This window comes from Chrysochloris asiatica, unplaced genomic scaffold, assembly GCF_000296735.1.
Source record: "Chrysochloris asiatica unplaced genomic scaffold, ChrAsi1.0 scaffold00042, whole genome shotgun sequence".
In the NCBI taxonomy this organism is placed as follows: Eukaryota; Metazoa; Chordata; class Mammalia; order Afrosoricida; family Chrysochloridae; genus Chrysochloris; species Chrysochloris asiatica.
In genome coordinates this window covers 9860005-9883325 of record NW_006408560.1, presented here as the reverse complement: position 1 = coordinate 9883325, position 23321 = coordinate 9860005, and the positions used below count along the sequence as shown (strand labels likewise).

The window sequence follows — 23321 nt, the reverse complement described above, 5'->3', positions numbered from 1 at the left end:
TCCCAGTGATCAGCAATTATATATATATAGTTGGGCTGCTAACCTCAAGGTCAGCAGTTTGAAACTACCAGCTGTTCCAGGGGATAAAGATGAGGATTTCTGTTCCCATAAAGATTTACAACCTCAGAAACCTTATGCATGGTCGCTATGAGTCCAAACCAACTCCATGGCACATAATCACCACCACCAAATTGTATGTATGGGAGTCTGGGTGTCTCATACATGCAGAAAAAAGGGAATTGGGTAACAAGGAAAAAAATAATAAAGATTTGTGGATTTAAAAAAACAATAATAATAATACTAAATCATTTAGTACTCTAGAGTTTGTAACAATATTTTGTATTTTCAAAAAAAAATTTATCTTCACAATAGTCCTCTGAAACAAATAATATTATTATCTCATTTTAGAAATGAGATAACTGAGTACAGAGATTATGTGACTTATCTAGGGAATACAACCAGGAATGGGTGGAGATATAACCCAGATTGCCTGATTCCAAATCATTCATACATTTATTTATTCACCTGTTCAACAGATTGTGCATCTACTGCAGGTCAGGCACTGTGTTAGAGACTTGGAATGCAAGCAGTAAATAAAAGACACAAGGCACTGTCCTCATGGAATTTATATATTGCTGTAAAGGAGAGAGAATTATCATATTATATACATAAATTACACAGTATGGTCAGTTCTATGAAAAAAATAAAACAGAGGGTAAAGGAAATGGGACCACTAGGAAGGGGAGATGACATTAAATTGAGTAGCCAGAGAAGATCGTGCCATGAAGATGATATTTTAAAATTTATGTTCTAAGATATATTTTATATAGATTAAAATTTTATCATTTTAGTATATACCACTGTATACTTTTAAAATGCCTGTACCATATAACCAATATCAAGATATACAGCAGTTCCATCACCCTCAAAAATACTTCTGTGTTCATCTGTAGTCAACTTTTCCCCTGTCTGCTGGCCACCACAACCTGGTTTCCAAACCTACAGCTTTGTCTTTTCCTGAATGTCATATAAATGCCATATGCAGAATGCAGACTTCAAAGCCAGGCTTCTTTCACAAAGTGCAATGCACTCATCTATTTTGTTGTGCATAACTGTGACTGTATCACAGTGTTGGTTTATCTAGTCACCAGTTGAAGGACATCTGGATTGTCCCAAGGCTCTGTCATTAGTCAGGTTGCCCTGCACACGCACACATAGGTTTTGATGGAAACATGTTTTCATGTCACTTGGGTGAATACCTAGGTGTTAGATTGCAAGGGTAGATGGCAAATATATACTAGTCTTTCTAAGAAACTGTAGGTATGGCCAAGTAGCTGTACCATTTATTTATTCCTATCAGCAATATATGAGAATTCCAGTTTTCTGCATCCTAGCCAGTACTTGATATTCTCAGGGGTTTGTTATTCTAATAGGTGTGTAATGGCATCTCATTATAGTTTTAATCTGCATTTCTGTAATAAATAATGATATTGAGCATCATTTCACATGAACATTTGCCATTAATATATCTTCTTTTGTTAAGCATGCATTAAAATTTTCTGCCTTTTTTTTTGTCATTGGGTTGTTTACTAACTGAGTTTTGTTTGTTTGTTTGTTTCATTTAGTGTTCATTTATTAAGTAGTATTACTTAGTTTATTGTATAAATTTCTATGAAAATACATGGTAAATTTTCCTTAAAATAGATAATCAAAAATCCAAGAAACAATTAAGATTCTCATTAGTGTATAAACCCAAACTAAAAATTTGAAACATTAGCCTACTTTCACATGGTAAGGATGAAAAGAGATCAAATACTGCTTGACCCAAGTGATTGATCATTAGTTTTCCTCCAAGAAAATGGTGAATGAGCTATAAGGCTCTGTGGGTAAAATTCACAAAACATAAATATCCAAATGTCTTAGAATTCCACTTTATGTAGCTCGTATTTGATTGGCTAGCTGTTTTAATTACAATTTCAAGTCTAATAGATACAGACGTTCCATTTTTCCCCCCAAGACAAACATGCAGATATCCTTATAATACAACAGGAAAGAGAGCAAACTTTAGATTTTAAACAGTGGCACCTTTTACTTGTTGAGTTTAGAGGTTTTTTTGTTTCCTTTCTTTCACCGTTTGGCACTCATCTGATTCATTAGCTTCTCCAACTTGATTGCTAGGGCCACGTTATCTCTAATCTTCAGTTTCTTGACATGAATGGTTTTAGTTTCCCAAAAAACATTTTTACAAAAACTCCAGTAGACATACTCATCAGCACACCTGCCTGATCAGCAGGCTCTCCATAGCCAACATTTCCACCTTTGTTCTTAAAATCAAGGAACCATGTTCCACCATCTTCACTTGAGAGTTCAAACTGATAGACTGCCTGAGTGGCTTTAGCAACGTTGTCAATTACAGACTCCGTGACAATTCTAAATGCTTTTTCCACAGGTGCAGAGCATGGTCTGGATTGTGGTTCCTGTTTGCTTCTGTGAATGCTGACACAGCACCTTGCTATTCCTCTTTTGTGGTAACTGCAACTGGGAGTTTATCTAAGAAGAAATCTGGTAACAAAGGATGGCCTGGTTTAATTGCATAGACATCAAGATTTTGTATTCCTTTTTTTTTTTTTTTTCTTTTTTTAAAGAAGTTTTTACTGTGAATTGAGTTAAAGTTTACAGGGCAGATTATCAGTTTTACGTTCCATAAATCATATTTTGTTTCATTGCAATGATTAAAATCCACTCCATGTATCATCAGTCAACAGTATTTACCTCTATCCCTTCCCCCCCCTCCCCTTTTTTTTAAAGGTTTTTATTGTGGATTGAGTGAAAGTTTACAGGGCAGATCATCAGTTTTACATTCAACAAATCATACACCTTGTTTTATTACAATGATTATAATCCCCTCCATGTACCATCAGTTAACAGTATTTCTCGCTATTCACTTTAGTACTTTAAAAAAAACAAAAACTACTCAGGCACATATAATAATTTACATCTCCAAAGGGCACATTCTGCAAGTCTACCTCCTGGCCACCATGAATCTAGAATCCTTAGCTGCTCCACCTCTTCATGTCCCCATCTCTGCCTTCATCTCAGTTGTCACTGCTTCTCTGGATAAGTTCCTACATTCTGCTTGTGCTCTTCTCACTTGGGTCCTAGGTTCCTCTGTTTCTGGACTGTAAGATTAACCACTCCACTGTTTTTGTTACAAAATTTCTACCTTTACAATTGTGACAGTCACAATTAGTCATGATAACAATTACTCACTGTTGAATCATAAGAATCGTATCCCCATCTCTTTTCATCAGACCCATCTAGACAGATGAAAACCATTCATTGGGAACTCTTTCTTCCCCCACATACTCTTAAACTAAATTACATTGTGAAACCTTGTAAGCCAGTCACTTCATGCCTTTATAGCCATCCTCCTCCTATTTTAAGTAGCCAATGTCTAATTTGTCCATCCCTATCTACCCTGTGTACAGAGGGAATAGCATTGGTGCTTGATGTGAAGATTCCTTCCCTCTCTATTGGTATTTAGAGTTACTATCTCCATGAGCATAGGTCAGGTTCCTCAAAATGTAGCAATTTACCCTTGTTTCCTTTATTTAAAAAAAATATATAATAATAATTTTTTTTTTTTTTTTTAAATCTTCCTCTAGTCGAGTTCTGATTATCAAGCCATTGAGGCTAGGTCAAATGGGTATTGTCTCCAAGTTTGGGTGTTCTTGTGCATCTCCCCTTACTTTATATCAGCTGGATGCTTCACTCTCATCTTTACCCCTCTGTGGCTATGTCCTTGTCCATGGGCTCAGGTGTCCCAGGTCTAACCACACTTTGGACCAATCAGCCCTTCATCTTCTCTCTCTCATCTCCAGGTCAACAGGAGTCAATGGACAGTGGTTGAACTCTGCCCATTTCTTCATTGCTGCCTTTCCCCCTCTTACACTCACCAGTAGACCAATGTGGTCACCAGCAAGCTTACATGTCTGTTCGTATGTTCCCTTTGAGTTTTAGTCTTAGAGAGGAGTTTGTCCTGAAGGATATTGATTGCTTGCCTTGATGGCTTGATGGTGAACAACTTGCTTAGTCTTGTAGTAGCCAGTCATGCTGAAATTTTTGTTTTGGGTTTTTCCTGATGGTCTTTCTTTGAAGATGTATCTTCTGTTGCTCTAGCTGTTCCAGGCTGGTCTGCTTGTCCTTTCTACTGGGAATGTCCTGCCTCAGAAGGTTCTGGATGGGATTAAGGATTCCACCTAAGGTCCTATACTCCGTAAGAGGCCTATTTCACTATGCAAGTTCTAGAACCCCTTTTAGGTATTTCAATCAGTTATAGGCTGAAGATGGGCTTACAAGTTTTCTGTAATCATGTTTCCCAACTTTCCTTTCTATTCCACTCAAGTGTTTATTTTACAATAGGTGGCAGGGGAAACTGATATTCATAAGACAGTCAAGCACCTTAGTATTCTTTCCCCTATTCAAACTATGCCTAGATCCCTGTATCACAGAGCCCTGTTGTTCAAAGGTTGAGCATGCTTCACTATTTACCTCTGTCCCACTTAGGCCTTGCAAACCTGTCTCAGTGTTCCCCTATCTACCTTGTTCTTCCACCTCCTCCCCTTCTTGTATTGCCTTCTCCAACACCCAAATTAAAACCCCCACCCTAACCCCACTGTTGTGGTTACCTTATATTCCATTAATGTTTCCTTCTATTTAAGACAGTCTATTTTATCCTGAAATCTATCTTACTTTATCACCACCTGGACCTCTGTTCCTTTGTGTTTACCTTCTTTCACATTGTAATTGTTCTGATCATAGACTGTTCTCCAATATTTTCTGTTCTTATAATTTTATTCTGTTCTAGACTCTTTCGTGTATCGATTGAGTTCAGGGTGATGCTGCCATCTATGTCAATCTCTGGTTGTTGTCTGTTCTTGTTAGTTCTCAGTCCACAGAACTCCCTTTAGGATGTTTTTCATAGCAGAGTTGGCTTTGTCAAAATCCCTTAGTTTCTGTTTATCCTGGAATGTTTTGATTACACCGTTATATTTGATTGACAGCTTTGCTGGGTAGAGGATTCTTGGGTGGCAGTTATTTTCTTTCAGGGTTTTATATATGTCACCCTATTGCCTTCTTGCCTGCATGGTTTATGCTGCGAGATCCGAGCTTAATCTGATTTGCTTGCCTTTGCATGTTACACTTCTCTTTTCCCTAGCTTCTTTCAGGAGTCTATCCTTGTCCTTTATTTTGGGGAGCTTGATTATGATATGTCCTGGTGATTTTCTTTTAAAATCTATCCTTCCTGGGGTTCGTTGAGCTTCTTGACTGCTTATCTTTTTGTTTCTTGGGATGTTAGGGAATTTTTTCTTCCAGAAGCTCTTCAACTATCTTCTCTGTGGACTTGTATGATTCTTCCTATTCTGGAATACCAATAATTCTTAAGTTATTCCTCTTCATATTGTCCAACATGAATCTTAGGTCTTCTTCAGGTTTTTTTTTTTATTCTTTTTTCTGCTTGCTCTTCTAGCTTAGTAGTGTTGAGAGATTTATCTTCTAGCTCACTAGTTCTGTCTTCTAACATTTCAATTATACTCATTTGCTATTTCAGTGTATTGTCCATTTCTGATATTGTATTATTAATCATTTGGACCTCTTTCTGTAGGTCCAAATTTCTGAATTGTTTCCAATGCTGTATCTATCTAATTTTATTGTTCCTGTACTGCTTTCCTAACTTTTCCTTATTTTTCTCAACTCCATTGTATAGTGATTTGATACATTTTATAATTATTTTTCTGAATTCCTTCTCAGGCATTGCCAAAGGTTGCCCATCTTCCATCTTCCAGTATGGAATGTAAGTTCACTTCCAGCTCATTTGCCTCAGTCACTTTATCTTATTTCTGGAAATGTGCTGATATGTTCATCTGTTTCTGTTTTTTAGGCATATTTCATTCAGGTGTTAGCTGTGGCCTTAATACTTAGATGGGTGTTTATTTTGGTATTTTTTATGCTTTCTGATTGCCTCCAGGTAGATGTAATCAGGAGATAGGCTTCCCTTTTCACTCTTCTTCCTGAGAAATTTTAAGATGCCATTGTTGGTCGTTATGACGTAACTTAGGATTTAGTTTTCAGCCTATTTCCTTTTTAGTCTGCCTATCCTGCTCCACAAATCCCATTAAGGCCTTTTCCTAGTGATAAGCAGTTCAGGGCCAGCTGTGGCTGTTTTGCCATGTCGTTTGATTTTAAGTGGAAACTGTCTCTTTAAAATTCAAGGAGATCTGTGCGCATGTGTAATAGAATCCTCCGGGGGTGAGATGTCCACTCACTCAGGTGGCCTCTCTAGTTACTTGAATGGAGGTGAACAGACAGACTAATGAACAGATACAAAAAAAAAAAAAGAATTTCCACACCTTTATCTCCACAGTTCTGTCAGGTGTCCATGGCGACTCTGATCCTTCCCCCACTCGGTCTTGCCCAAGATGGCGGCACTGGGAGCAGCTGAGCGTCTTGAATTAGAAAGTAACAGATTTCTTGTTTCTGCTACAAATTCCCCCAGCTGTAAGCCTTCCAACTTTCTATATATTCCTTTGTATGTGGTTCAGAGTTCTGGCATCATCCCCTGATCCTGCTTGGTCCAGTATTCTGTGTTGTTGTTGATGAAGCTCCTCACTGCACTTCTACCCAATCCACCATCTTGTTTGTTCCCTTCCTTCTTCTTTTAAGATATTTTCATCAATAATAAAGTTGCTAGCAAAACTTTTTGACTTTTTGGAAAATGGAATATGCACCATCTACAATGATATCAACTTTTCTACATTGGCTTTCAATACCAGATCCTCCCTCCCAGTATATCCATTGCAGTAGTGTGTATGGCTGTTTTAGGCCATAATGCCTTGAATGCAATTTCACCTTTAAATTCTTCTGCCATTCCAAGTACACACCTAGACATACCACACTTAGCAATGGTATATGCACAGTCCTGTTTGAACCACCATGGATTTAATGGAGGGCTGAGATAAAGGATATGAGCAATTTTACTCTTTTTCAAATAAGGAACACATCCTTTAGATGTAAGATATGTGCCTCTGGTATTGATGTTCAACATCAAATCCAGTCTCTTTATAGGTGTTTCCAATGTGTTGGTCAAGCTAACAGCACTGGCATTATTCACCAAAATATCAATTCCTCTAAATTTCCCAACTGCTTTCTTCACTGCATTATTGATCTGCTGATCATGTCTCACATAAACAACACATAGAAAGACTCTTCCTCCAGCTGCTTCAACTGGTGTTGGGTAGCATGACTATCGCAGATCAGAAGAAGTGTTGGCAGCTGTGAGGTAGGGTAGCAGTGGTGTTAAGATATCTATAAGACGTGGGCATCGCTGTTGTATCTCTAATTGAGTTTTGAAAGTTCTTTATATATTCTGGATGCAAGTCATTTATCAGGTACATAATTTTCAAATATTTTCTCCCAGTTTGTGGCTTGTTTTTATCATTAACTTATTAACAAAGTGTTTTAAAAAGAAGTTCTAAATTTTGGCAAGCTCCAATATATTTAGTTGTTTATTTATATAAATTTTGCTTTCAATGTCATAGCTAAGAAATCAATTTAAAAATCCTTGCCTAGCCCTAGGTTAAAAAAAAAATGTTACACATTGTCTTAGGCTGGGTCCTCAAGAGAAACAAAACCAGTCAAGTTTTCATTTATATACAGAGAAGTAAGAAAATGGCTCATACAGTTGTAGAGGTGAGCACACTCCCATGCCACATGCTGAAAAGACTACATTTCCTCAGTTGATCCATTTGTACCTATGTTGAAATTAATTGATTATATAAATGAGTCTATTTTTACACTGTCCTCTTTCCCACTGTTTTCTATTATCAGTTTTTCCCTGAACATTTTATCGTGAACGTTTACATAGAAAACTCCTTTTTGATTGAATAGTTCATACACAATTGGTTCCATGGCATTGGCTGAAATCCCCACAATGTATCAGCGTTCTCCCATTTCCACCCTGACGTACCCATTTCCGTTTGTCCGGTTCCCCTGACGTTTGCTTTGGTCAGATGTTGACACTTTGGTCTCTTACAGTTGATTATTCTAAGGAACACATTGTTCCTCTATTGTTTGACTGAAAGGTGGTCTCCGAGATGATGTCAGTTCTAAGTTAGAAGCCTGTCTTAGGTCAATAGTCTCAAGAGTTTTTCAGTCTCAGGCTGAAGAGATCCCTATTTATGCCCATTCCAAAGAGAGGTGACCCAAAAGAATGTAGAACTCATCGGACAATCTCTTTGATATCCCATGCAAGTAAAGTTTTGCTAAACGTAATACAGAAATGGCTACAATCATACATTGACAGAGAACTTCCAGAGGTTCAAGCTGGATTCAGAAGAGGCCGTGGAATGAGGGATACCATTGCTGATGGTCGGGATCTTGGCTGAAAGCAGAGAATAACAAAAATATGTTTACCAGGCGTAGTTCAGAGGGAGACGCATCTTGCATCTCCAGCCTCAGAGGGAGTCCCATCTCCAGCCATTTCTAAAGTGCAATATTTTCCTTTATATTGTGATTTTTTTCACTTGCAAGTGTAGCAAACTGATGTCCTGGACCTTATGGTAGATCCAGAACTCTGGTATTGTTCCGTGCTGAGCTTCTCTGAGTTTTCAATCCCTCTCCTATGGAGACTTTTCCTACCTGGCTGTCTCTGCAACCACCCAAACCAGAACTGAAAACATTGGTTTTACAATCATCGTATCTTATTTTGTTTCACTGCAATGATTACAATCCTGCCCATGCATCATCATTCAACAGTATTTGCTTCTATTCTCTCTGGGTTTTGTTTTGTTTTTGATGTACACAAAAACACTCTTGGTCACCAGCACACAGCCTTTCTCCTCTCTAGAGTCCTCAGCTGTTCTCTCTCTCCATGTCATCATCTCTGCCTGTGTCTCTGGTGTCCTTGTTTCTCTAAATAGGGTCCCACATTCCACACATACTCTTCTCCCTTGATGGTCCTACAGTCCTCTGTTCCTGGAATGTAAAATTAACTACTCTCCCCTTTTATGTAGCATACATAAAAGTATGTTACAAAACTTCTCCTTTTACAATTGTATTACAATTAGTCATGATAACAACTACTCACTATTGAATCATAAGAATCTTATCCACATCTCGTTTCACCAGACCCGTTTAGACAAGATGGAAACTATTGAGTGGGGATTCTACCTTCCCACACACACGCTGAAACTAAATTCTCTCTTGAAAATTTGTAAGCCAGTCACTTTGTGTCTTTATAACCCTCCTATTTTAGGTAGCCAATGTCTAAGTTGTCCATGCCTATCAACCCTGTGTACAGAGAGGATAGGTTTGATCCTTGATGTGGAGACTCCTTCTCTCTCAGTTGGTATTTTGAGCTACTACATCCATAAGTATAACTCAAGCTCATCAAATTGAAGCAATTTTCATGTGTTGCCTTTATCAAATTTCTTTACCTTCCTCTAGTCAAGTTCTGATCATCAAGCCATCAAAGCTAGGTCAAATGGGTACTATTCACAAGTTTGGGCATTTTTGTTCATCTCTCCTCACTTCCTATCAGCTGGACGCTTCACTCTCAGCTCTAGCCTTCCATGACTAGGTATTTGTCCATGGGCTTAGGAGTTCCCAGGTCTCATCACATTTCAGACCAACCAGTCCTTCCTCTTCTCTCTCAATGGATGATGTTATTGATGTCATTCACAACTCTTCTGGTCTTTGGTCATTAGAATCTAATGCAGAAAATCTGTTCTTGAGATGGTCTCTAAATTCAAATGTGTTAAATTGGCTAGGCAATTTTATGTAATTATCCTGAATAGTATCTAATTATCCTCTATTTTGTGATCTGATATAACTATCCTGTGTTGTAAATCTTAACCTCTATGATGTTAATGAGGCAGGATTGATGACAGTTATGTTAATAAGGCAGAATGTAATCTACAGGATTAGGCTGTATCTTGAGGCTGTCTTTGATGAAGCAGAAGTCAGAAGGACCTCCTACTGCCAAGAACAGAGCACATACTTTGGACCTGGTGCTCCTGTAGTGAGAAATACCCAGGTCCAGGAGATTATTTTTGACTAGGACCTTTTCCCAGAGTTCACACAGAAAGGAAGACTTTCTCCTGAGCTGGCACCTGAATTCAGACTACTAGCCTCCTAAACTATGAGTAAATAAATTTCTGTTTGTTAAAGCTATTCATGTTTGCTATTTCTGTTACCACAGCACTAGATAACAAGACAGACACTTTGGTTGTTTTCATCTTCTGGCTATAGTGAACGATGCTGTATGAACACAGGCATGCACATATTTATTTGTGTCCCACTTCTTATTTTTTTAGTGTTGGCAAAGAATATCGAATATATCATGGACTGCCAGAAGAACAAACAAATCTCTCTTGGAAAAAGGTCAGCCAGATTGCTCCTTGCATATGACAATGGTGAGTCTTCATCTCATGTTCTTTGGACATGATATCAGGAGAGATCAGTCCCTGGAGAAGGACACCATGCTTGGTAAAGTAGAGCCTCAGTGAAAAAGAGGAAGACCCAGACCCTCAAAGAGATGGATTGATACAGTGGCTGCAACAAGAGGCTCAAACATAACAATTGTGAGAATGGTGCAAGCTCAGTTTGTGCTTCCTTCTATTGTATATAGGGTTGCTATGACTAGGAATCTACTCAACAGCACCTAAAACAGCAATATACCTAGGAGTGGTATTGCTGGATTGGATATTGCTTCTATTTCTAGCTTTTTAAGGAAGGTTCATAGTATTTTCCATAGTGTTTATAACACTTTACAGTCCCACCAGCAGTGTATAGTGTTCCAGTCTTCCCAGTATTTGTTGTTTTCTGGGGTTCTGTGTGTTTAATTGCCAGGGTGAGATAGTATATCATTGTAATTTTGCCAATATCACACTTCCTTGACTATTGTATCTTTACAGCAAGTCTCAAAGTCAAGTAGCATGAGTCTTCCAAGGTTGTTCATTTTAAAATTCTTTGGGCTAATTCTACTTCCTTTGACTTTCCCTATAAATTTTAGACCTAGCTTGATCATTCCTATTTTTTAAAAGCCTATTAATATTTTATTAGGATCTTATTTAATCTATAAAACAATCTGGGATAAATTGACAACTTACCTATGTTGAGTTTTCTCATCCATGAACATGGTATATTTATCCAGATTTTTCTTTTATTTTCCTCATTAGTATTTGGTAGTTTTCAGTACAGAAATCTTAAACTTTTTTGTTAGCATTATACTTTAGAATTTTATGCATTTTGGTGTCATTTTAAATACTTCTCACCTCATTTTTCAATTAATCATTTATAATATATGGAAATGAAGTCCTGGTGTGGTGCTGTGGGTTAATGCACTGGACTGCAGAGTCAGCTTGAACTGCAAGGTCAGCAGTTCAGGCTCAGCAGCCACTCCTAGGAAATGCTATACAGGGTCACTATGGGCTGGAACCAACTCAACGGACCTTAACAACAGCAAATACTATATATAGAAATATGATTGACTTTTGTATACTGACCTTATATCCTGGTATTTTGATAAAGTCACTTATTAGTTCTAATAGCTTTTCCTGTAGTTTCTTTGGGACGATAGCTTTTTTCTGTAATTTCTTTTTCTACATCAAAAACCATGTTAACTGCCAATATGGAGAGTTTTACTTATTCCTTGCCAACGTGTATGTCTTTTATTTCTGTGCGTTGCCTTATTGCAGTGGGTAGAATCACCACAATGATGCTGAATAAAGGTGGTGACATCCACAATCCCAATCTTAAAAGGAAACCATTCACCATTAAGTAAGACACCAGCTGTCAGAATTATGTAGATGCCTGCTATTAGGTTGAGAAAATTGTTTCATTGCTATTTTGCTAAGAAATTTTATCATGAATGGATGGTGGATTTTATCAAATAGTTTCTCTGCATACACTAAGATAACAATATGATATCTCTTCATTTATTTTTGATACGATCAATTAAAATTACATTGATTGATCTTTGAATGATGAATCAATCTATCATTTCCAGGATAAGCCTCACTTGATCATAACATATACTTTTCATATATTGTTAAATATTATTTATGAAATTTTTCTTAAGAATTTTGCTGTTTATGAGAGACATTGGTCTTTAGTTTTCTTATAATGTCTTATAATGGGTAGCAGGTAAAAAAGCTCATAGTATGAGTTGGGAAGTATTCCTCCTTCTTCATTTTTCTGGAAGTGTTTCTGTAGAATTGGTATTATTTCTTCTTAAATTGTTTGGTAGAATGCTAGGTCCAGAAGGCTACAATTCCAGCTGAACCTAGAATTTTCTTTGAAGGAAGGTTTTAACTACAAATTCAATTCATTACATATACATAAAGCAATTAAGAATAGCAATTTCTCCTAAAAAAAAAAAAAAATACTTTAGTTGATATACTTCAAGAAATTCATCCATTTCATTTAGATTGCTAGATATTTAGCATTAAGTTGTTCATAACATTTCCTTATTGTCCTTTAAAGGTTTTTAGATTATTTGTGATTTGCCCTCTTTCTTTCCCAATACTGGAAATTTGTATTATCTCTTTTTTCTATTCACTCTGACTAAACATTTTTTTCAATTTTATTGATCTTGGCTTAATATCTAATTGTAGTTTATTTTTCTATTTTCCATTTCAATGATCCATTCTGTTATTTTCTTTCTTCATCTTACCTTGGGTATAATTCACTCTTCTTTATTTCTAGTTATTAAAGTAGAAACTTAAGTCATTGATTTCAGACATTTATTTATTTTGTAGTAAAACAGATTTTGTGCTACAAACTTTCCTCTAAGCACTGCTATAGCTGAAGCACACATTTTAAAATACTGTTGTTTATTCAGAAAAAAAAAAAATACTTTCTAATTTCCTCTTTAACTTGTTCTTTGACACGTGAGATTTTAACTATATTTTAGCTTCTAAATATTTCAGATATTTCCAGATAGTTTTATGTTGGTTTCTAACTTCATTTCATTTTAGAGAACAAATTTTGCAGGATTTGAACCTTTTTGATTTATTGATGTTTGTTTTGTGGCCCAGAATACAAGATCTTGATAATATTTCATGTGTACATAAAAAGAGTATGTATTTTGCTATGGTTGAAAAATTGTAGGTATAGGGTTGGTTTTGAGTCATAGTGACCCTGTGCATGACACAACAAAATATTGTCTGGTTCTTTGGCATCTTCACAATTATTGCTATGCTTGAACACATTGTTGCAACCACTATGTTAATCCATCTCATTAAAGATTGTCCTCTTTTTCAATGACCCTCATTTTTCCAAGCATGGTGTCCATCTCAGGAACTGGTCCCTCCTGATAACATTCCCAAAGTTTATGTGACTATGTCTCATCATTCTTGTTTCTAAGGACCATTGTGGCTGTACTTCTTCTAAGACAAATTTGCTTGTTCTTCTAGTAGTCAATGGTAGATTCCGTCTTCATTGCCAACACCGTAATTCAAAGGCATTCGTTCTTCTTTGGTCTTCCTTATTCATTGTTCTGCTTTCACATACATTTGAGGTGAGTGAAAATATCATGGCTTGGGGTAGGTGCACCTTAGTTTTCACTGTGACATCTTTGCTCTTTAATACTTTAAGGAGATCTTTTGCTGTAATTTTGCCTAATGATTTCTTGACTGTTGCCTTTATGGACATTGATTGCATATCCAAGTTAAAGGAAGTTCTTGCCAACTTTAACCTTTTATCATAATGTTGTTTATTATTCTAGCTGTGATGATTTTTGTTTTCTTTACACAGAGGACTAATCCATACTGAAGTCTTTGATCTTCATCAATAAATGCTTCAAGTCTTCTTCGCTTCCAGCAAACAAGATTATGCCATTTGCATATTACAAGTTGTTAATGAATCTTTCTCCAATCCTGATGCCATATTTTCATTCATATAATCCAGTTCTCAGATTATTTGTTCAGCATACAGATTGAATACAAATTGTAATGGACACAACCCTGACACACTCCTTTCTTGATTTTAAACTATGCAGCACCTCCTTATTCTGTTTGAATGACTGCCTTTTGATCTATGTACAAGTTCTGTACAAGCACAATTAACTGTTCTGGTCTCCATTGTTTGCAATGTTAGCCATACTTTGTTACATCTGCACAGTCAAATGCCTTTGCACAGTCACAAAAAAAAAAAAAACCTTTTGAGTATTCTCAGCTTTCAGCCAAGATCTATTTGACATCAGCAATGATATTCCCTGTTTCACATCCTCCTCTGAATTGGCTTGAATTTCTGACAGCTCTTTGTTGATGTACTACTGCAACCATTTTACAATCATCTTCAGCAAAATTTTACTTGCATGCAATACTAATGATATTGTTTGATAATTTCCACATTCCATTGGATTACTTTTCTTTGAAATAAGCACAAATACAAATCTCTTCCAACTAATTGGTTAGGCAGTTGTTTCCAAATTTCTCAGTATAGATGAGTGAGGGCCTCAGCTTGTTGAAACATTTCTATTGCTATTCTGTCCATTCTTGGTGCCTTGTTATTCATTCACCAATGTCTTTACTACAGTTTGGATGTCTTCCTTCAGTACCATAGCCTCCTGATCATATGTTACCTCTTGAAATGGTTGAACATTGACCATTTATTTTTGGTACAGTGACTGTATATTCCTTCAGTTTTCTTTTGATATTTCCTACATCATTCAACCTTTTGCCAATAGATCTTTCAATACTGCAACTCAAGGTTTAAATTTTTGCTTCAGGTCTTTTAGCTGAGAAAGTTGAGTGTATTCTTCCCTATTGTTTTTCTAACACTTGGCCTTGCATATTTCATTACAATACTTTTTCTTTTCAAGCTGTATTTTTGAAATTTTCTGTTCAGCTCTCTTACTTTCTCATTTCTTCTGGTTGATTTAGTTTTTCTACATTCAAGAGCAAATTTCAGAGTCTCTTCTGGCATCCGTTTTGGTCTTTTCTTTCTTTCTTGTCTCTTTTTAATGACTTTTTGCTTTCTTCATGGATGTTCTTGTCATCTCACAACATCTCTGGTCTTGGGTCATTAGTCTTCTATGTTATCAAATATTTTTGAGATGTTCTCTAAATTTGTGTAGAACTCAAGGTCATATTTTGGTTCTTATGGACTTGTTTTAATTTTTGAGTATTCTACAAAAATGTCAAGTTGTTTGGCATTGTTGTTCATGACTCTTTCCTTACTGAGTTTGTCTACTTGTTTTATTGATCATTAAGAGAGAGGTTTTAAAATCTCTGACAATAACTATTTCTTACAATCCTATAGGCTTTTGTTGCATGTAGCATTTAGAATTGCTATGTGCTCTTAATGAATTGATGCTCTCTGGAGCCTTGGTGTGGCAGTGGTTAAGTACTCTGCAGTGAACAGAAAGGTTCAAGCCTACCAGTCACTTTGAGGGGAAAATATATGGCCATCTGCTTCCATAAAGATTTACAGTTTTAAAGATCCTGTGGGGGCAGTTCTACTCTGTCCTATAGGATCATTATGAGTAGGAATTAATTGAAAAGCAAAAGGTTAACAGGGACTTCACCCTCCTGTATGGAGGTCTGGAAATTCTTTCCATGCTTTAAGCCAACTTAATTTATTTCTCCTGTGCTATCACATGTTGGCCAACATGTGAAAACTCTTATTTCATCTTTTTTCAAGATTCTAGTTGATAAAGTGTAAAAGCAAGCCAGATCCATGTTACTCCATCTTGCCCCAAAGTGAAAATCTTAAAGAAAGTAATTAAACAAGACTAAAAGGAAATTAGGAAGCAATATTGAGAAAAGAGCACTTCAGAGAGGAACTGCGAAGTGCACAGACTCTCAGATGGGAGTGGGTATGTGGCAAGTTTATGAAACATCAAGGACATCAGTGGTGCTACAGCAAAGATAGTGGAGAGAGAGAAAAGAGATGAGATCAGAGATAATTTAGTCCTCAAATTTCTAGCTTAATCTGAGCAAGTTGGGGAGCAAGATTAGTTTTGTTTTGTTTAACTATTTTATTGTGAACTGCGTAAAGGTTTACAGAGCAGACCATCAGTTATACATTCAACAATTTATACACATTTTGTTTTATCTCACTGATGGCAATCTCCTCAATGTAACATCACTTATCCCACTTCCTCCCTCTGTTTCCTGTTTCCATTCCTTCTTCTTTCCTAACCTTTCTAAATTTTGTCCTTAGACAATTGCTGCCCATTTGATCTTACATGGTTGATTGTTCTAAGATGTAAGTACCACACTAGTATTATTCTTCTTCTTAAAGACCTATTTGCAATCCTGTTGTGCCTATGTAAGATAAACAATGGACCACAAGGTCGGTTTGAACTGCAAGGTGGGTGGTTCAGACTTAACAACGTTTCCTTGGAAACCCTGTACAGAATAGCTATGAGTCAGAACCTACTCGACAGTACTTCACAACAAAAACCTATTTATTGTTTGGTTGAACATTGAACCTTGGGGGTGAGTTCATTTCTAGATATGAAGGTTTACTGATGGCGTCATACTTTCAGGGGTTCCACCGGTCTCTATATGACCAGTAATCCTGCTTTTATTTATTTATTTTAAGATTTTGAGTTTTGTTGCATTTTTGTCTCCCACTTTCTCCAGGACCTTCTAATATGATCTCTTCCTGAGCACTTGGTATTGGTTGCTGGGCACCATCTTGTTTTTTTGTTCCGATGGGCAAGATCAATTCTGGTTTCATACAAATGGGTATATCAGAACACTGAATTGTGCTCATGAGGAGCCTGCACATAGACCAAGAGGCAATCATTCAAACAGAACATGGGATACTGAATGGTTTAAAATCAGGAGAGGTTAGGGTTGCATTCTTTCCCCATACTTATTCAATCTACATGCTGATCAAATAATCTGAGAAGTTAGATTATATGAAGAAAAGCATGGTATCAGAATTAGAGGAAGGCTCATTAATTATCTGTGAAATGCAGATGATACTATCTTTCTTGCTGAAAGTGAAGAGTACTTAGAATACTTACTGATGAAAACCAAGGACCTTCAGTATAGGTTTCACTGCAACTTAAAAAAAAAAAAAAAAAATCAAATATTTCTGTCAAATATAAAAGGTAAATATGATATATTATCATGCAAAGAACACTAGATTGTTCTTGACAGGAATAAAGAATTATTTTCTCACACATTAAGAGCTAATCCGCAACTGGACTATTAAATAACATCATGATAAATGGAAAAAAGGTTGAAGTTCTTTAAGCCTTCATTTTGCTTGGATCCACTACCAACGCTCATGGAAGCAGCAGTTAAAAAAATCAGTGTTATTGCTGTTGAGAGATGATATCACATTGTTGTTTTGATTTACATGGATTGGCCAAGTGGCAGCATCGATGGACTCAAGTGTGTCAACAATAGTGAGGTTGGCCCAGGATCGGGCAGTGTTTCATTCTGCTGTGCATAGGGTTGCTATGAGTCGGCACCAACTAGATGGCACCTAACAACAACAACAAATGGCTAGTGATCGTGAACATTTCTTCATATGTTTGTTGGCTGCCCAAGTAGGATTAACTTTTAATGTGGGAGAAAAATAATTCTTTATTTCTGTTAAGAACAATCTAGAGTTCTTTGTAATAATGTATCATAATTATTTAAATTTTATATTTGACAGAAAGATTTGGGAGATAGGTCTCTTATTATTGATACTTTTCCCTTATCTCTTTCCCAAAGATTAAGTACCTATCAGTGCCTATAAATATTACGTAGGTATACGGATATAAAATACATTGGATTCTCTTTTTAAACTGGCTAATGTTCAAGCATATAGTCCTTTGCCATGGGCTTGATGCAGATATGTGTCAGAACTCTGAGTTTCTTCGGGTGCGGGCCACAGAATCTATATTTAAAATTGTCTCAAAAGGGCCCTCCCTTCACTACCATTTTCAAAACAGAGACCAGTCTGCTTTATCACTCACAACCCTGTTTGCTAAGTCATTCAGCCCAGACCAGAGATCTAATTGGTTGATCTAATTGGTGAGAGAACAAGTGCTACAACAGCCAGGGTCTGAACATGGTTGGTATGCACCTGACTCAACTTGCCTCTGGCTTTACACAAAGACCTGAGTTGGGTTGGGCTTTAGCTGAACTCCATTCTTTGGAATCCATAAGCAGCTTGCAGAAGAAAGAAGCAGCGAAAACCTTAGGTAATTTAGCCCAATCTAACTTGATAGGTCTTTACATTTTTAGTTATGGGAAGATTCTAAAGTTGCAGAATATACAATCACATAAGGCTCTCAGTCAACAAATGTCTCCCTGTCACTCAGACCAATGTGAACCACCAGTACTGCCTATCTGTCAGAATTCCAGGGGATAGGATGGCAGGAGGCAGGAAGGGAAGAAGCTCATAAATCTATAATTCATTAGACACTTCTGAGAATCTGGCTCTTTCATGAAAGAGAAGGAACAGAAACATTTTTCTGTCTATAAAATTCCAAGAGTATCCAAGGTTTCACAATTTGGAGTAGAGTAAACCTTCCGAATGAGAATGAAGTAGACTTCCAGGACATGGATCAGCCATAGAGTGGATGAGAATAGAACAGAAGAGAAAGAAAGTAATCTATGCACCCCAAGAGCAAATCTGGAGTCTATGTTTTGACCTGTTACTCCCAAAATAAATTTTAGTCTGGTCTAAGGATTATATCTCCATTATAAACTGAGTTTGTGTCATCATAATCTTCTTTAATCAATGTGATTCACTAGCCAAACTCTGTGTATGTCTCAGCCAAAGCCAAACTCTCTTCCAAACTCACCAACAACAGTTAACTTTGTACACAGTATTACATGCCCAGCCAGAGACACTGATGAATCCCAAATACAACATTTGACAAATGATTCTAGTTCTCAAGACAAAACTTAGAATAGTGACAACCACAATGATGATATCATGTACAAAACAAACACAGAAAATATAGTATTTTAATCAAATGCAAAAACATGATAGAATTTAATTTTTAATTTGAGTAAAATCTAAGAATTTCTGCTCTTTATTAAAGTAGCTGGAATCCTAGTGTGATGCTGTGGGTTAATGCGCCGGACTGCAAGGTTGGTTTGAACCACAAGGTCGGCGGTTCAAGCTCACTAGCGGATCCTTGGAAACCCTATACAGGGTCGCTATAAGTCAGAACCGACTTGACAGCACTTAGCAACAATGATATTAAGTGGCTATTTTGCTCCAGCACTTGATCTGACGTTTTAAACTTTATAAGAACTCTATGAAGAAAATGTCCCACATTTAAAGAGTTGTTAAATCACACACCTAAAAATTAGCAGAAGCAGGATTTTAATCCATCAGCTAGATCCGTCAGCTTCCAAAGTCTATACTCTTAGTCACTGTTCTTAACAGCTTTGCTATGTTTTGTTGTTGTTGTTTTCTTAAGGAGAAGCCAAGAAACATATTCCTTTAAGAGTCTATTCTATGTCTATCCTAAATCTTCCAGCTGAATGAGACTTACAAAATAGGTGTGAGAAATACCCTAGCAGAAGTCAAAGATCATAGCCTCTCCAGGCCCAACCTCCCTTTAGTACAGCTGTCTCTCAAGCCTATCCATCTCAGAAAGTGGTATGTCATCTTGTAACATTTTTTTTTAAAACTAAGTATTGGTATCCCTAGGCTAGTGGTCCTGGGGGTTCAAGGAGGAGATTCTGCTCCAAATGTCTTTAATCTACAGTTATGTCATTGAGAATGAGGCTTAGAGAATGAGGCTTAGAGAACACAGTTAATCCTTGGGATCTTAGTCACCCTATTATATTTACACAAAATAATTGTTTTACCTATCTTTGACTTCCTAAGTCGATGGTCTAATGTGAATGATTCAAAACACCAGTTCTCAATGAGAAACCCTCCCGCTAAAGGAAAAGTGAGTGGTTTTCTACAGCTCCCACCATATGACTTAAAATGAGAAGTCCTAGGAGACTTCTGCTACAAACATAATTAGTGCCAGAGGCAAGGAATGTGTATGTAGGTGGAGTGCTTTTATTTGCACTAGGAAAAATAAACACAATTAATTTTAAAGAAAGAACCAATGAAATTATCATAGGTAATGGTGATAATCAATAATTGTCTTCACTCACAGATTATAATCAAAGCCTGATCAATCATAGAGGTCCTGAGTTGATTTTTCTCGAGTCTTGTTCAAGATGTCATCCAAGGCAGCACCAAAATGTTTTTGTCAATTCTCTCCTCATCCAGAATCATGAAAAATCAGCCTTATTGGTTATTAAGGAGTAAATCTACCTGTAGTTAAAATGTGTGGTGATTTAAAGATGGATAGATATATGTTCACATAAATATATTTGTGTGTCTGTATGCATGAGTACTTGGCAATCCCGAATGGAAAATTTTCAATGCTCTTTCAAACTAATAAGCACCAAGATCACTGAAAGGAAGTAATGAATGTCCCAGGATCTTCAATAATTTCACACCAGTATCATTTCACTTACAACATTTTGCTTAGCACTGGACCTTGCATGTGACAGATCTTTAACAATGTGTCCTAACTATGTGAGGGAATGTGTAGAGGAATGTGTGTGTGATGTACCCACAAACATTTGGTAGTTTTCCTGGTGCCCAAACTCTAAACCAAGCTTCATTCCCAATTTAGCTTTATTATACTGTTTCTCACAGTATGAGGTGGACTCGCCATTGGAAGCACATGCCTACAAAGAAAAGGGTCATGAAATCATAGGACATCCTCAAAAATGGCTCTGAGAGGATTTCAGCAAACATCTGGAGGCTCCAGCCAGGCACATCACTATTCAAATCTGGACAGAACAAGTCTCTGAAGCCCTATACTACATTCTACATGCCTGGGTATGTTAGCAGGCATCTCTCAGTGAAAACAACTATGAATCTATGGCTCTGTTGATCTCGTGCATAGATCTTGAGATATGAGTAAGGATGTGTCAAAATAAGAAAAGAATCTTTGCATTTCTGAATTCTCAATTAGTGTCGCCAATGTGCTCATCTTCATCATGGGCTTGTCATAATGGAAATTTTAAACTCCTTTGAAAATTGGATTCTAACAATTCAACTCAACTGGCTTCTAATTATACCTAAGAAGGCAGGCTAAAAGGAGAGAATAGAGTTAGGAATCATCTCCAGAAACCAACATCCCCCAAACCTATTAGTAACTTTCTACTAAATTTGGGAGTAAGAGGGAAGGAAACTATACTGAATTCTTATCACGTGCTAGGCATTATCCAGATTTAAATAGTGATGTGCCATCTGGGACCTCCAGATGTTTGCTGAAACCCCCTCAAGACTGTTTTTGAAGGCTGATCCTCAGAAGCTCAAATGGTCCTAGTGTGGTGCTGTAGGTTATACACTGAACTACTACTATAATGTCAGCAGTTCTAACCCACCAACTCCTCCTCAGAAACCCAATACAGGGTCGCTGTGAGTCAGAACCGACTTAACAGCACTTAACAAGAACTTAACAACAGGCATTATCCTAATGGTATCTCACCCTATAATTATCTCCATTTTATAGGTGTGGAAACAGGGACTCAGATTTAGAAACAATGTTGTCCAGGTAGTATATGTTGGAGCTGTGATAAAAAAAAATTATGTCATATTATAAAGTCAATATTTTTATACTGCATCACCTTATGAACTGACTCCAACTCCCTAGCCTGCTGTTGGGGAAAAAGAGAAGCATGCAATGAGCATCAGTGTTTCTGATCCAGAGGATTGATTCTCAAGGATCAGCTCTAAGGTGAACTCATCAGAAAAGTCCCCAGACAGAGTGACCATGTATTCACAGACCAGAGAAATGTTTGCCCTTATAGGCCCATACCCCCTTTAGCCCTAAAGCATGGTTTTAAGGAATTTGCTTTGAGCACTACAGGAAGCTAAAGCATATTACTTTAACTTGAGGAAAACTCCTCATAGATAGAATGAGACATGGAAACAAAATTCTGCTCTTGGGACACGCAAAACCTAAAACTGGGACTTTTTCAAGTATAAATTACAGGCATACCTTGGAGATGTTGTAGTTTTGATTTCAGGACCACTGTAATAAGGCAAGCCACAGGAAATTTTTGGTTTCCCAGTGCATAGCAAAGTTATGTTTGGACTATATACTGTAGCTACTGAGTGTCAATCACATTACGAAAGAAGTCTGAAATGTTGTGAAAAGCACCAAAATGTGACAAGAGACATGAAGTGAGCACATGTTGTTAGGGGAAATGGTGCTGATAAACGTCCTTAAAGCAGGGTTGTCACAAACCATCAATTTATAAAAAGCACAGTATCTTTGGAGCACAGTACAGTGAGGTATGTCTGAGAAGTTGCTTTTAACATTCTAAGATATAGCTTTCCCTCAGGACAATTCAGTGACCAATAATTTATACCTTTCACCAAATGAGTTCCAAGTCCAAGAGCCTGAGAGTTGCTGAGGGCCCAGAGCATTGTGGAAATAGCATGAACAGAGGGGATGGCAAGATTAGTAAGACACAGCAGGAAGAAAGCTCAAAAGTGGGGAAATGGTAAGGCTGAGATTGTGTCCTACCTCAGGGCTCTAAGCCTCTGATTCACTTGACTAAACATCTTAGAATCTGGGTAAGCAAAAGTCTCTGCAGGTTTTATCAAATTAAACCTCAACAATGATCAATTTGATTCCTTTCCAAATGGTAGGGCCACAACTGTTCTCCAGAATCGCAGTTAAAATGACATGGCATGTGATAACCACTTGTACTCTGACTCCAATAACACCTTGTATTTATTATATAAAGGAAAACAGAAGCACTGAGAAGTAAGGAAACACTTAAAGACACAGACACTGTAAGTCCTAAGTTAGTTGAACAACTATGACTACATTAAAAATTACTGAATCATTTCTCTAAGTTAAGAGGTTTAATCTGGAAATATATATCTCAGTGATGTCGCTACTTAAAAAAAGAAAACATGGCAGAAGGAGAGTCTGGATTAGAAGGAGGAAATGGGATGTAGGACTAGTTGCCTCTGTGAATAACTGCCTCCTTTACCATGAGATCAGAAGACCTGGATGGTGCCAGCTACCATTACTGGACACTTTCATCAAAGAACCTATAGAAGAATCCTGATCAAAAGTGGGGGAAATGTGGATCACAGTTTCAAATTCTCATGGAATCTAGAATTTCTGGAGTCATTCGGATGGGATGAGATCCTGAAACTACTGCCCTGAGAAATCTTAAACCAAAAATATCCCCTGATGTCTTCTTTATACCAAATAGCAGGTTAATTAGCAAATTTGCCTTAAGCACTTTGCTCTT

General features: G+C 37.0%; 1 pseudogene; it reads right to left on the bottom strand.

Moving 5' to 3' along the window:
- Positions 1 to 2127: 2127 nt before the first annotated feature.
- LOC102838572 lies at positions 2128 to 7276 on the bottom strand (annotated as a pseudogene).
- Positions 7277 to 23321: the final 16045 nt, after the last annotated feature.